The sequence below is a fragment of the Bombina bombina genome, chromosome 9, assembly GCF_027579735.1.
Source record: "Bombina bombina isolate aBomBom1 chromosome 9, aBomBom1.pri, whole genome shotgun sequence".
Classification (NCBI taxonomy): domain Eukaryota; kingdom Metazoa; phylum Chordata; class Amphibia; order Anura; family Bombinatoridae; genus Bombina; species Bombina bombina.
Window position 1 is genome coordinate 90,065,972 of NC_069507.1, and position 16,530 is coordinate 90,082,501.

Sequence of the window (16,530 nt, forward strand, 5' to 3'; positions counted from 1 at the left end):
ACACTTTCGCTTGGTGTGATTGACAGGCCCTTCAATTGATTGGTTGCGAGAGAGGAGGGGGCGGTGTTACACACTCGCTTGAGTGTGTAACAGTACAAACGGGCAGCAGATGAACAGGGTATGCTGCCGTACGCCGTAAAGCCATGGGAACAGATTCGCAAGTTGAGAACCTTGTCCACATGGAATTAGTATGTCGGCAAAACACTTGCAAAGGAATTGTTGTGCTACAACAACAAAAAGTATCATTTCTTCTGTTATGTGTGATCAGTCCACGGGTCATCATTACTTCTGGGATATAACTCCTCCCCAACAGGAAATGCAAGAGGATTCACCCAGCAGAGCTGCATATAGCTCCTCCCCTCTACGTCACTCCCAGTCATTCTCTTGCACCCAACGACTAGATAGGATGTGTAAGAGGACTATGGTGATTATTCTTAGTTTTTATGACTTCAATCAAAAGTTTGTTATTTTACAATGACACCGGAGTGTGTTATTGCCTCTCTGGCAGAGTTTGAAGAAGAATCTACCAGAGTTTTACTATGATTTTAGCCGGAGTAGTTAAGATCATATTGCTGTTCTCGGCCATCTGAGGAGAGGTAAAAACTTCAGATCAGGGGACAGCGGGCAGATGAATCTGCATAGAGGTATGTAGCAGTTTTTATTTTCTGACAATGGAATTGATGAGAAAATCCTTCCATACCGATATAATGTCATGTATGTATACTTTGCACTTCAGTATTCTGGGAATGGTACTTCACTGGAATTACTCTGTAAAAAGTACATAAGAATTTTTTTATATGTATTGATTATGTTAAACGTTTTTGCTGGAATGTAGAATCGTTTACATTTAGTGAGGTACTGAGTGAATAAATGTTTGGGCTATTTTTCCACTTGGCAGTTGCTTATTCTAATTATGACAGTTTCGTTTCTCCCTCACTGCTGTGTGTGAGGGGGAGGGGCCGTTTTTGGCGCTCTTTGCTACGCATCAAAATTTCCAGTCAGTTGCTCATTGTATTTCCTGCATGATCCGGTTCATCTCTACAGAACTCAGGGGTCTTCAAAACTTCTTTTGAGGGAGGTAGATTCTCTCAGCAGAGCTGTGAGAATTATATATTGACTGTGATAAAAAACGTTACTCTGTAATTTAATTAATTTTGCTTTGCTAATGGGAAACCTTTGCTAAAGTTGTGTTGTTTACAAGGATTGATGCTATAACTGTTTTTCAGTTTATTATTTCAACTGTCATTAATCGTTTAGTGTTTTCTTTGAGGCACAGTAAGTTTTTATTAAATAAAATTGTAGCCAAGTTGCAAGTTTATTTGCTAGTGTGTTGAACATGTCTGATTCAGAGGAAGATACCTGTGTCATTTGTTCCAATGCCAAGGTGGAGCCCAATAGAAATTTATGTACTAACTGTATTGATGCTACTTTAAATAAAAGCCAATCTGTACAAATTGAACAAATTTCACCTAACAGCGAGGGGAGAGTTATGCCGACTAACTCGCCTCACGTGTCAGTACCTGCATCTCCCGCTCGGGAGGTGCGTGATATTGTGGCGCCCAGTACATCTGGGCGGCCATTACAGATAACATTACAAGATATGGCTACTGTTATGACTGAAGTTTTGGCTAAATTACCAGAACTAAGAGGCAAGCGTGATCACTCTGGGGTGAGAACAGAGTGCGCTGATAATACTAGGGCCATGTCTGATACTGCGTCACAGCTTGCAGAGCATGAGGACGGAGAGCTTCATTCTGTGGGTGACGGTTCTGATCCAAACAGATTGGATTCAGATATTTCAAATTTTAAATTTAAATTGGAGAACCTCCGTGTATTACTAGGGGAGGTTTTAGCGGCTCTGAATGATTGTAACACAGTTGCAATACCAGAGAAAATGTGTAGGTTGGATAAATATTTTGCGGTACCGGCGAGTACTGATGTTTTTCCTATACCTAAGAGACTTACTGAAATTGTTACTAAGGAGTGGGATAGACCCGGTGTGCCGTTCTCACCCCCTCCAATATTTAGAAAAATGTTTCCAATAGACGCCACCACACGGGACTTATGGCAAACGGTCCCTAAGGTGGAGGGAGCAGTTTCTACCTTAGCTAAGCGTACCACTATCCCGGTTGAGGATAGCTGTGCTTTTTCAGATCCAATGGATAAAAAACTAGAGGGTTACCTTAAGAAAATGTTTGTTCAACAAGGTTTTATATTGCAACCCCTTGCATGCATCGCGCCGGTCACGGCTGCTGCAGCATTCTGGATTGAATCTCTGGAAGAGAACATTAGTTCAGCTACGCTGGACGAGATTACGGACAGGTTTAGAGTCCTTAAACTAGCTAATTCTTTTATTTCGGAAGCCGTAGTACATTTAACCAAACTTACGGCTAAGAATTCAGGATTCGCCATTCAGGCACGCAGAGCACTGTGGCTAAAATCCTGGTCAGCTGATGTTACTTCTAAATCTAAATTGCTTAATATACCTTTCAAGGGACAGACCTTATTCGGGCCCGGGTTGAAGGAGATTATCGCTGACATTACAGGAGGTAAAGGCCATGCCCTGCCTCAGGACAAAGCCAAAGCTAAGACTAGACAGTCTAATTTTCGTTCCTTTCGTAATTTCAAAGCAGGAGCAGCATCAACTTCCTCTGCACCAAAACAGGAAGGAGCTGTTGCTCGTTACAGACAAGGCTGGAGACCTAATCAGTCCTGGAACAAGGGCAAGCAGGCCAGGAAACCTGCTGCTGCCCCTAAGACAGCATGAATCGAGGGCCCCCGATCCGGGACCGGATCTGGTGGGGGGCAGACTTTCTCTCTTCGCCCAGGCTTGGGCAAGAGATGTTCAGGATCCCTGGGCGCTAGAGATCATATCTCAGGGATACCTTCTGGACTTCAAATTCTCTCCCCCAAGAGGGAGATTTCATCTGTCAAGGTTGTCAACAAACCAAATAAAGAAAGAGGCGTTTCTACGCTGCGTACAAGATCTTTTATTAATGGGAGTGATCCATCCGGTTCCGCGGTCGGAACAAGGACAAGGGTTTTACTCAAATCTGTTTGTAGTTCCCAAAAAAGAGGGAACTTTCAGGCCAATCTTGGATTTAAAGATCCTAAACAAATTCCTAAGAGTTCCATCGTTCAAAATGGAAACTATTCGGACAATTTTACCCATGATCCAAAGAGGTCAGTACATGACCACAGTGGATTTAAAGGATGCTTACCTTCACATACCGATTCACAAGGATCATTACCGGTATCTAAGGTTTGCCTTTCTAGACAGGCATTACCAATTTGTAGCTCTTCCATTCGGATTGGCTACGGCTCCAAGAATCTTCACAAAGGTTCTGGGTACTCTTCTAGCGGTCCTAAGACCGCGAGGAATTTCGGTAGCTCCATACCTGGACGACATTCTGATACAAGCTCCAAGCTTTCAAACTGCCAAGTCTCATACAGAGTTAGTACTGGCATTTCTAAGGTCGCATGGATGGAAGGTGAACGAAAAGAAGAGTTCTCTCTTTCCACTCACAAGAGTTCCCTTCTTGGGGACTCTTATAGATTCTGTAGAAATGAAGATTTACCTGACAGAAGACAGGTTAACAAAGCTTCAAAATGTATGCCGTGTCCTTCATTCCATTCAACACCCGTCAGTAGCTCAATGCATGGAGGTGATCGGCTTAATGGTAGCGGCAATGGACATAGTACCTTTTGCTCGCCTACATCTCAGACCTCTGCAATTGTGCATGCTAAGACAGTGGAATGGGGATTACTCAGATTTGTCCCCTACTCTGAATCTGGATCAAGAGACCAGAAATTCTCTTCTATGGTGGCTTTATCGGCCACATCTATCCAGGGGGATGCCATTCAGCAGGCCAGACTGGACAATTGTAACAACAGACGCCAGCCTACTAGGTTGGGGCGCTGTCTGGAATTCTCTGAAGGCTCAGGGTTTATGGAATCAGGAGGAGAGCCTCCTTCCAATAAACATTCTGGAATTGAGAGCAGTTCTCAATGCCCTTCTGGCTTGGCCCCAGTTAACAACTCGGGGGTTCATCAGGTTTCAGTCGGACAACATCACGACTGTAGCTTACATCAACCATCAGGGAGGGACAAGGAGCTCCCTAGCAATGATGGAAGTATCAAAGATAATTCGCTGGGCAGAGTCTCACTTTTGCCACCTGTCAGCAATCCACATCCCGGGAGTGGAGAACTGGGAGGCGGATTTCTTGAGTCGTCAGACTTTTCATCCGGGGGAGTGGGAACTTCATCCGGAGGTCTTTGCCCAAATACTTCGACGTTGGGGCAAACCAGAGATAGATCTCATGGCGTCTCGTCAGAACGCCAAACTTCCTCGCTACGGGTCCAGATCCAGGGATCCGGGAGCGGTTCTGATAGATGCTTTGACAGCACCTTGGACCTTCGGGATGGCTTATGTGTTTCCACCCTTCCCGATGCTTCCTCGATTGATTGCCAGAATCAAACAGGAGAGAGCATCAGTGATTCTAATAGCGCCTGCATGGCCACGCAGGACTTGGTATGCAGATCTAGTGGACATGTCATCCTGTCCACCTTGGTCTCTACCTCTAAAACAGGACCTTCTGATTCAGGGTCCATTCAAACATCAAAATCTAACTTCTCTGAAGCTGACTGCTTGGAAATTGAACGTTTGATTTTATCAAAACGTGGTTTTTCTGAGTCGGTTATTGATACCCTGATACAGGCTAGGAAGCCTGTTACCAGAAGGATTTACCATAAGATATGGCGTAAATACCTATCCTGGTGCGAATCCAAAGGTTACTCTTGGAGTAAGGTTAGGATTCCTAGGATATTGTCCTTTCTACAAGAAGGTTTAGAAAAGGGTTTATCGGCTAGTTCATTAAAGGGACAGATCTCAGCTCTGTCCATTTTGTTGCACAAGCGTCTGTCAGAAATTCCAGACGTCCAGGCTTTTTGTCAAGCTTTAGCTAGGATCAAGCCTGTGTTTAAAACTGTTGCTCCGCCATGGAGTTTAAACCTGGTTCTTAACGTTTTACAAGGAGTTCCGTTTGAACCCCTTCATTCCATTGATATAAAGTTGTTATCTTGGAAAGTTCTATTTTTAACGGCTATTTCTTCGGCTCGGAGAGTCTCTGAGTTATCAGCCCTACATTGTGATTCTCCTTATTTGATTTTTCATTCAGATAAGGTAGTTCTGCGTACAAAACCTGGGTTCTTACCTAAGGTAGTCACTAACAGGAACATCAATCAGGAGATCGTTGTTCCTTCTTTGTGCCCGAATCCTTCTTCAAAGAAGGAACGTCTTCTGCACAATCTGGATGTAGTTCGTGCCCTCAAGTTCTATTTGCAGGCAACTAAGGAATTTCGACAAACGTCTTCCCTGTTTGTCGTGTACTCTGGTCAGAGGAGAGGTCAAAAGGCTTCGGCTACCTCTCTTTCCTTCTGGCTTCGTAGCATAATTCGTTTAGCCTATGAGACTGCTGGACAGCAGCCTCCTGAAAGAATTACAGCTCATTCTACTAGAGCTGTGGCTTCCACTTGGGCCTTTAAGAATGAGGCCTCTGTTGAACAGATTTGCAAGGCTGCAACTTGGTCTTCGCTCCATACTTTTTCAAAATTTTACAAATTTGACACTTTTGCTTCTTCGGAGGCTATTTTTGGGAGAAAGGTTCTTCAGGCAGTGGTTCCTTCTGTATAATGAGCCTGCCTAGCCCTCCCGTCATCCGTGTACTTTTGCTTTGGTATTGGTATCCCAGAAGTAATGATGACCCGTGGACTGATCACACATAACAGAAGAAAACATAATTTATGCTTACCTGATAAATTCCTTTCTTCTGTTGTGTGATCAGTCCACGGCCCGCCCTGTTTTTTAAGGCAGGTAAATATTTTTTAAATTATACTACAGTCACCACTTCACCCTTGGTTTCTCCTTTCTCGTTGGTCCTTGGTCGAATGACTGGGAGTGACGTAGAGGGGAGGAGCTATATGCAGCTCTGCTGGGTGAATCCTCTTGCATTTCCTGTTGGGGAGGAGTTATATCCCAGAAGTAATGATGACCCGTGAACTAATCACACAACAGAAGAAAGGAATTTATCAGGTAAGCATAAATTATGTTTTTTAGCTTTCAGATGACTAACTTTCCATGCAAAATGATTTAAAATCGTGCTTTTTTAAAAGATGTGAAAGTGAGTAATTAAAAGGACATACATTTTTTTTTATTTTTAAACTAATAGATACACTATGGTGAAAGAATACTCTATACATTTATTTTATTAATTATGCACACGGTCACCATACACAACTGTCAATCAATTAGGCATAGAATCTTAGGCTCTTTGAATACTTTTCCCTGGCACCAGGGGCATAACTACAAGAACATACAATTTTAGAAAAAGTTTCCAATTTGCTTTGTTCCATGGTATTCTTTGTTGAAGAGATACCTAGGTAAGTGTCTGAAACACAATATGGCACAAAATAGTGCTGCCATTTAGTGCTCTTTGAAATGAATAAAATCCTTGCAAAAACTACTGCCATATAGTTCTCAAGACTCATGCACACTCTTAAGCTTAAAAGTCTTTGCTTTTCAACAGAAGATACCAAGAGAATGAAAAAAAATGAAAAGAAGTGTTAAAAGAATTTCAAGGCAAATTTGAGTGATTATTTTAAATAGCTTTCTCTTTTAATTTTATTGCTGCACATTAGTGAAATACATAAAAAAATTGGGGTATGTCCCTTTAAGTACTATGAAAATGTGACAATGTTTGACACAATTTATACTGCAGAAATATAGATTTAACTAACGTGACACATGCGACTATTACAAGCTTTCTAGAGATGGTGCTCAATACCCAGCGTGAAATGCAGAGCTCAGCACGAGCCCCTCGCAGTAGTGAAGTCAATGACTTATAAACCGTTAATGATAGTTTGGTAATTGCTGTAGTATTATTAGGAGGAGAAACATTAATCAGTGAAATTCTAATTTGCATAAACAATAATTGTTAAAAAAAAGCTGTTAAGTTGCAGCATAAAAAAATAAAAATGTTTCTCCTTTTAGCATCTATTGCCAAACCACAAACTTGAAAAGCAAATGTTTTAAATGCCAAGGCAAAAACACATAAGGGCGTTTTCTCATGTAAGGCACTTGCTAATGCAATAATAAAATGATCAAATTTGTTAGAGATTTTTATTACAAGAATGTTCCTTGGTAACTATGGGCCAGATTCACTAAAGTTTTTTGGTTGTGCTGTGTACTTGTCAGTATTGCGAGCAGGGGTCGAGTTGAGCGGAAACGCATGGGAACGGAGTTCCTGCACTATTTTTGCAGGTGGAACTAAATTCCCCCCGGAAAGTGAACAGAAACGCTTAAAGGGCCATAATACCCAAATGTTTAAACACTTGAAAGTGATGCAGCATAGCTGTAAAAAGCTGACTAGAAAATATCACCTGAACATCTCTATGTAAAAAAGAAAGATATTTTACCTCAAAAGTTTCTCAGTAGCCACATCCCATTGTAAAGGACTTCTAAGCAACAAATCAGTATGTCTGTCCCAGGACAGCTAAGGGAGCGAGCTTTCGTGCACACTCATCTTATTTCCCTATTCAGTGTAAGAAAGTTTACAATGAATTCTCATGAGAGTTAAGTGAAATCTCATGAGATCACAATAAGAGAGTTCATGACCTCAGCACTGTTGATGCTGATTGGCTGCTGTTCATTTCTTCATTTTTTTACCTGCAGCTAGGCAGTGACTGAGTATAACTTTTTACACAGAACTTACTCTGCTGAGCTGAGGAAATTGTGAAAATATCTTCCTTTTTTACATAGAGATGCTCAGGTGATATTTTCAGCTTTTTACAGTTATACTGCATCAGTTTCAAAGGATTTAGCATATGAGTATTATGTCCCTTTAAGTAAACACTGCTGCTGCTGCTTTTGGTGGAAGGGGCCGGAGCAAAGTCTGGTTAAAGGGATAGTGAGATCATCTAGTAATGAGCAGTAATACTTCCTACAATACATTAAAAAGCCTGTCACCCCGCACTGTGTGAAACACATTGTACTTACATTTCTGTGTGGCTTGCTCTGGGTTATTTAGCTCCCCTCATCAGAAATAGGACTATTGCACCTTTAGTGGGTGAGACTCTGATAGAGGAGGAGTCGCAGGCCAAATTCAACCTTTCATTAGATTTAATTTGCTTTCATTAACCAAAGTGTATAGATTATATACATATAAATACAGTGTGTGTGTGTGTGAAACAATATTAATTGTGAGGGAGGTAAAAGTCTTGGTGAGTTCCCACACTTATTTTTGTAGGACTTGACCCCTGATTGTGAGGTCCCTCAGGAATGGTTGTAACAGGATTTTAACCGTGGTAACTATCTCAATAATATGCTTTATGTAAAAAAGACAGCTTATTTTACTGAGCATTATATTGTAAAGTAAGTGACAATTTTGGTCTATGCTAGACATATATTGAGAACCGGGCCCCATGTATTTAACCCATTAAGGATATAAATAGATAAATTAGGGCCTGCTCTTGCTTGAGGCAGGACCCGTGTAAACAACCATACACTGCTTCTGATTGGCTCTGCAGCTATGTCCAGCCATTGCAGATTCTAAGATTAAAAAGGGACAGTATACTTGAAAATTGTTATTCTTTAAAAAGATAGATACCCCCTTTATTACTCATTCCCCAGTTTTGCATAACCAACCCTGATATATTAATATACGTTTTACCTCTGTGATTACCTTGCAGCTAAGCCTCTGCAGACTGCCCCCTTATATCAGTGATTTATACAAGCTTGCATTTTAGCCAATAAGTTCTGTCTCATGTGTAACTCCACGGGAGTGAGCACAATGATATCTATATGGCACACATGAGCTAGCATTGTCTGGCTTCGAAAACCATATAGAATGCCCTGAGATAAGAGGCAGCCTACTAATGCTAAGAAACAGGCAGAAATATAGAGGTTTTGAAGTTATAATGTATATTAATATAACAATGTTGGTTGTGCCAAGCTGGAGAATGTGTAGTAAAGGTGTTGTCTATCTATTTAACCAAAAAAGGAAGTTAGCGAAGAGATGCACTTGTTCAACCTTGAATGTTGCCTTTGATCAGTTTTGTGCCTTTGTGCAAGATTGGGGTTATGCTGCTGGGAGCCTGCGACTTCCCCCCACTGAGACAGAGGACAGGAGCGGTTTGGGTCTGACAGTGAATGTCACTGAAGTGCTGCTCCTTGTCAATTGCTGCCTGGGTCCATTAGATCCACTTGGTCCCATGGTTGAGCCGGCCCTGACGCTAAGGGTTGAAGATCGCTTACTACGTTGTTTTAAAATGAAGCAACCAGAGTGTAAAGCCATTAAAAAATATTATATATCACAAATAATCTGAAGGATCTGAATGCACATTTATAATTATATATATATCAAATGTAAACCAGAAGCGGTTCTGAAATAAGGGTAATTACACAGGAACATATATAAATATATATATTTTTTATTTTATAGTGTGGTTTTATTGATACATATTGTGATCTGGAGAGCAGATCACAAAAACACTGTCTCATAGTGTGAATTGACAGCTCTGATAATAATACAAATTTACATTGTCATATAATAACATATCAGTTTTTAGCATGTCCTGAATTTTATTTCATAAAAAGTAAAGCTCATAAGCACTGAGCTTTATTGTGCATTGCTTCAACTGCTTGACGTAGTTGGAAAAATTAACACCACTGTGTAATGGCTCCCTCTAGGGGGAAATCATTTTTACAGCTACATTAATTGCTGTCTCAGCATTCAGTATGTTACAGAAAGGTTGAGCTAATTAAGTTCCAGGTGGGTTCTGAGATTTATGTTAAAATTATATATTGCTTTTTGTAGAGTTAAAAAAAACCCACAAAATTTTTTTTTTATATGTATATATATTTTTTTTGTGTTTTTTTTTTTTAGTCCAAGTAGCTGATCCACCCACCTGCTGGCAACTACCTGGGTGCAAATATGTAAACTATTTTTCCAAATGAAATGCACTTACAGGAACTTTTAGGTGAAAAGAATCCAAAATGTAATTAACGTTTTGGAGATATACAAATCCCCTTCATCAGAACCGTTAATTAAATTTTAGATTCTTTTCACCCAAAAGTTCCTGTGAGTGCATTTCATTTGGAAATATATATATATAAAAATACGCAAACACACACATATATATATATATATAAAATCTACTTCATTCTCATCTCACCACAAATTGCAGGCGCAGCAACCCTTGCACTGACTAAAAAAGCAACGTAACTCCCTGGAAGCCTTAACAAACACATACAATTAAGCAGCATCTCAAGGTTAAAGGGACAGTATACTATGATAGTGTTTTTTTAAGGTTTATTTGTGTATTTGAAATAGTTTGAAGCCACAACATAATCAAATGGATTGAGCTTGTAGGTACTTTATCACATTGTGGACATATACTTGCTTATTTACTTTATATTTCTTCTCAAAACAATCAACAATACTTGGAGGAGAGAACAATGGGAAATCATAATTGTATTACCTTCATCTCTTTATATATGGGTTTATATATGAATTTTGAATAGCATAATTACGTGTCGCATTTTTATATGAAATCGCGGTTCATTTTTACGAGTGTTAGCCTAATTTGCATAAAACTTCTCTTTATTGGCACTTTCCGTGGATAAAATACTGGCGTAAGTTACTTGCAACGATTAAAATGTATATTTGCGCACATTTCAGAAGATCGCCAGTTTGTCCTACTTACGCCAGTTTAGCATCTAACGACGCAGTATATGTAATACCCTGATGTGCGAGGTGAAATTACGGGCGGCGTGGGTTCCCACGATTGCGCCGAAACCTGTGCCGTATATGTGATCGCGCCCTAGGCCTAACTGAAAGTAAAAAATCCTAACCACGCCCTCTAGAATGCCCCAGAATTCTTATGGCCATTCCCCTCATTTAAATATGCGAGTTTGCAAAGAAACCTTTTGTACTATTCAATGAAACCACTTTACCATAAAAAAAAAAACAGACATGCAAATATTTGATAACAACCAAATTTTCATAAACCGCTTATTAAATGTGTTTCTAAAGTTTTGCAATTGTAATGATTGTTTTCCGCCTTGCTAGCACCTCACGTTTAACGTGCGAGATATCATGTATTGGACAAATACAGATGCTAATGGCAGAAATGCCCACTAACGAAACTGTTAAAGGGACACTAAACCCAAAACATTTCTTTCATGATTCAAGTAGAGAATACAATTTTAAACAACATTCCAATGTATTATCTAATTTGCTTCATTCAGTAGATATCCGTTGTTGAAGAAATAGCAATGCACATGTGTGAGCCAATCACACGAGGCATCTATGTGCAGCAACCAATCAGCAGCTACTGAGCCTATCTAGATATGCTTTTCAGCAACGTATATCAAGAGAATTAAGCAAATTAGATAATAGAAGTAAATTAGAAAGTTGTTTAAAATGGTATGCCCTTTCTAAATCATGAATGAATCAATGAATTTAAAAAAATTAAAGAAATAGCCTAGTCAAAAATAAACTTTCAAGATTCAGATCGAGCAGCAATTTTAAGCAACTTTCTAATTTACTCCTATTATTCATTTTTCTTCATTCTCTTGTTATCTTTATTTGAAAAAGCAAAAATGTAAGCATAGGAGCTGGCCTATATTTGGTTCAGCACCTGGGTAGCGCTTTCTGATTGGTGTCTAAATGTAGCCACCAATCAGCAAGCACTACCCTGGTGCAGAACCAAAAATGGGACGACTCCTAAGCTTACATTCAAATAGAGATACCAAGAGAATTTAATTTTAATTTTGACTAGACTATACCTTTATTTTTACCTTTACAACTGCTCTTCTGCAATCATATAAACATCTGGGAATCTGGCCCACAGTATTGGGGGCATTATTGATGTAATGGGTAAAAAGGCTTATATAAAAAGAAAGGAGCAATGGAAATACTGAATAAACTCAATGCAGTCACTGTTTTTCCACAAAGCAGTTTAAAGTTTTAGTAATGATGCAGGTATGCAAAACTGAGTGTCGAGGCTATTAAAGGGACATTAAACCCAATTTTTTTATTTCATGATTCAGATAGAGAATACCATTTTAAACAGCTTTCTAATTTACTTCTATTGTCTAATTTGCTTCATTCTCTTGATATTCTTTCCTAAAAAGCATATCTAGAATTAGGCTCAGTAGCTTCTGATTGGTGGCTGCACATAGATGCCTCGTGTGATTGGCTCACCAATGTGCATTGCTATTTCTTTAACAAAGGATATCTAAAGATTGCAGCAAAATAGATAATGCAAGTGAATTGGAATGTTGTTTAAAATTGTATTCTCTATCTGAATCATGAAAGAAAAATTTGGGGTTTAGTGGCCCTTTAAGCTAAATAATTCAGCTGTTACATGGGTGGGAAGTATAGTTTTGCATTTCATTAAAAATGCATTACTGCAACAGTAATACAATTGATGTCTAATTTGTTGCTAACTATAATAAATATGTAGTCAGGTGTCTCTATACGTTTTCACACATACATCAATATTTTTAAACAGTATATCCCCAAATAGGTAATTCTATTTTTGTTATAATAGTTCTAAACAATGTTTATATAGAAATTATGTAATATATATATATATATATATATATATATATATATATATATATATATATATATATATATATATATATATAAACAGCAATTAATAGGTCAAGAATTCATATTGCACGGTTGAGCTTACGTCAATGAGAATATAAACTAACCTGTTACAAGCCATATACTTTGATACTTCTACTGTAAAACATATACTAGTATTTATTTATAGAATAACAATTCTGCATAAACCTGATTAACCAGTTTACACAGAATTCTACTTACATTCCATTTAACAGTGGGCTTATCTTCAGGTTGTCGGATCTTGTCATGGTAACATTAATGCTTCACAATATCAAATGGATTTCTTTCCAGAATTGAATGTCATCCCCACAAAGCCAATTACAAATAATAAGAAACAGCAATTCTCTATTCTTGTTAGAATACTTTGCATTAAGTATTGGTTCCTCTCTTGAACTTTCAGCTTTGTAAGAGCAGATTTCATAAACAGCAGAAACAAGCAGTCAGTCTTACTTTTTGTTCTCTGTCTACCTTTTTAAAGATTTTCCATTGGAGCAGGAATGTCATTAGACTGATTCTGCAGTCACAGTCATATGACCTTATCCTGAATACATTATCTATGAATCAGCAGTTATCTATGAAAGGGTGTGTTTTCATTATTTAAGTACAGTATGCATACATATATAATTAGGTGAATCATTGCAAACAGGAAGATATGTAATAGGAATCAACAAAAGTTACAAAACAAAAAAAAAATGAAAAAAAAAAGTTAAAGGGATAGTCTACTTCAGAATTTTTATTGTTTAAAAATATAATCCCTTTATTACTCATTCTCCAGTTTTGCATAACCAACACTGTTATATTAATACACTTATTACCTCTGTAATTACCTGGTTTCTAAACCTCTGCAGATTGCCCTATTATTTCAGTGCTTTTGACAGACATGCATTTTAGCCAATCGGTGTTGACTCATAAATAACTCCACAGGAGTGATCACAATGTTATCTATACTACACACATGTTTCTCTCGTTCAGAGAAGGATTGCCTGGTATTTCGAGACTGGACTGCACTATTTAGTCAGGATCAGACTGATATACTCTGTTAAAAGGCACATGTTAAGCAAAAAGAGGCTGCTTCTTGGGTGGTAACTAGCTATAGAACAAGCTATTATGCTACTGTTCGTTCCCAGGTTGAGCGCTGATCTGTTTTTATTATAGTGTCTAACTGTGTAAAACTGTCAAAATGCACTGAGATAAGAGGCAGTTCAACTGCTTAGAAATTAACATATGGGCCTACCTAGGTTTAGCTTTCAACAAAGAATACCAGGAGAGCAAAGCAAATTTGATGATAAAAGTAAATTGGAAAGTTGTTTAAAATTGCATGCCCTATCGAAAAATTCTAATTTGCTAGAACATGTCATTCTTGCTAACTATGGGTTGATTCCAATCTAGTCGATCTTGTTTTTCAGTTACCAATATATTTTTTTCAACATAGGAATGATCAAAAGTGATATCACAAATGCACAAATGCACAAACGATAACACAATTTCATTTTTGAAAAAAATATCGGATCGGATATCAGAAAAGTCACCCATTGGATGCATGAACAGCATCACAAGTCACCTGACCAGAAGTTATCAACAAAATAGATACATTCAATTCAACAGCCAGCGGCACTTGATAAATGTGCAACACCCACAGATTGATAACACACAGGATAAACAAGTAACAATATCAGCCACAATCTGCGCATACTCATATCCAAAAACAAGACAGGCCAATAACATCAACAGCACTTTTTGATGATGACTGAACATGTCATCACCATCAATTAAAGGAGAGAAGGCTGCACCAGCAGAATGAGGGCTGTTGTATTTTTTTGTGTATCTATATGGCTTTCGTTGATTGACAGCCATTATCCACTGTAAAATGTGCTGTTGTGTGCAAATGTAGATTGAATATTACAGTATTAACAAAACGTCGGATGCGCCTATTGCGCAAAATGTGTGTGTGCATATTATATTGTTATAATTTATGGTGCAATATGTGCAATACACAAAACACAATGTGTACAAATATGTGGTTGCTGTAGTGCAATATGTGAACTGCAACAAATAAGATTTATAGATAATATTGTGTAGTATATCAGTGCACAGCTCACTAATATGATATATCAAATCGATACACAGCTAGCTGTGTGATACGTATTAAGCACAATCACCAGTGCCCAAATATACAACTTGTATTTTAAAATGTGCAGCAATGTGCTGATAAAAAGTATAATATGTGTACTGCAATGTGCTATTAAAAGATGTAAGAGTGCATAAGAACACATTTCAAGATAAAATATTCATTAACACAATACTTGTACTTCAAAAGTGTCCATGGAGATGTCTCCAGTTAATGACACATAGGGTATAAACAGCCTCTAAAAGACCGAAGGCTGCAGACTTCTTCCAGAGCTTGATGGCAATACAAGTCAATACGACAGAGAAACGCGTTGTGTGGTATTACACTATCTCAATAAAAGTCTGTATTTGTTTTAGACTTTTGGATCACAACTTTCTTTTATCTATTATTTCCCTGTTACGTACGCATCCCACTAGTGTGATTTCACTTGTTATTGGGCTGTATGCAGAAGAATATATTGCCATTACCTAGCACTGATATTGGGTTTGACGCTGACAGAACCCTTTCCGATCCTGTGATAATCCACGGCTCGTGTTATTGTGTTGCTGAGGAGATAGCTATCTGGACAGCTACTAAAGGTCCAGCAAGTGTTTGTGGCACTTCTCAAGTGCCTTGCATTTTGTGAGTAAAACTTTTACTGCGTGTCTGTACACCAAGTACAACCGATTGTGCACTATTGTGGCGCCTTCTTCTGTTCCACCTCATTTTGTAGATTGAATATTGTGGGCAGATCATTTTTTTCTAGGCATCCCAGATTTTTTTTTCTAGCCCTCCCACCTCTTCCTGGCTTGTAGCGGAGCGGCCTCGCAAAATGTGCTCTGCGCACCGCTCACTCTGTAGCCCCCCCACCCCTGGCTTCCTGGCCTGCAGCAAAGCAGCCTTGCAAAATTAGCTGTGCACACAGGCTACTCTGTGGCCCTCCATCCCTGGCTGCTTTGCCTGTAGCGGGGTGACCTTGCAAGATGCGCTGTGCACAACACTTACTCTGTGGCCCCCACCCCTGGCTCCCTGGCCTGCAGCAAAGCAGCCTTGCAAGTATAGCTGTGCACACAGGCTGCTCTATGGCCTCCATCCCTGGCTGCCTGGCTTGCAGCGGAGCGACTTTGCAAGATTGGCTGCGCACACAAGCTGCTCTGTGGCCCTCCATCCTTGGCATGCGGTAGCTTGTCGCCACTGTTTGTAGGAGTTATCGAGCTCAGTTGTGTTGGACTTGGTAATATTGTGATTATTTGGATTTACATTTTTTTTTTTAACCCAATATCAAAGGGACTTTCTAAAGAAATGGAATTGAGGCCAATATGTTTAATCACCATATATTAAAGCTCCTGAGCAGGACATGTCCAGTGATTGGCTGCTACATGCATATGCACACCTGATTGATCACTCATCATGATCTGCTCAGAAGCTGTAATACACTGCAGTTACCAGGTTGGAATTTAGGTCTGTGTTTAACCATTATGTGAATAATAACATGTCATTTTGCATTATTATAGCCTTTCTTATTTTCCTCTTTCTGCTACAGTACCAATTATATTAACCTTAAAGTCATAAAAGGAAGTTACTTAAAGGGACACTAAGGTATTTTTTTTCTATGTTGCTTTTAATAGAGAGGATTTTAAAAAGTATTACGCTCAGCTATACAGACATTGATTTCCTGTTAGCTTCAAAATCAAATAAAACAGTTTTAACAACCTTTTTCACGTATAA

General features: G+C 38.9%; 1 protein-coding gene across 3 annotated transcripts in view; it reads right to left on the reverse strand.

The window, feature by feature from the left end:
* Positions 1 to 16,530, reverse strand: part of RHOBTB1 (Rho related BTB domain containing 1) — a 178,427-nt gene that overhangs the window by 77,481 nt on the left and 84,416 nt on the right. The window contains exon 1 of one of the 3 annotated variants that reach the window (XM_053692255.1): positions 12,897 to 13,075. The exons of the other annotated variants lie outside the window; for them this stretch is intronic. The gene's annotated coding sequence lies outside the window, so the exon portion shown is untranslated. Of the gene's footprint in view, positions 1 to 12,896; positions 13,076 to 16,530 lie in introns of those variants that run through there. 3 annotated transcript variants of the gene reach the window in all.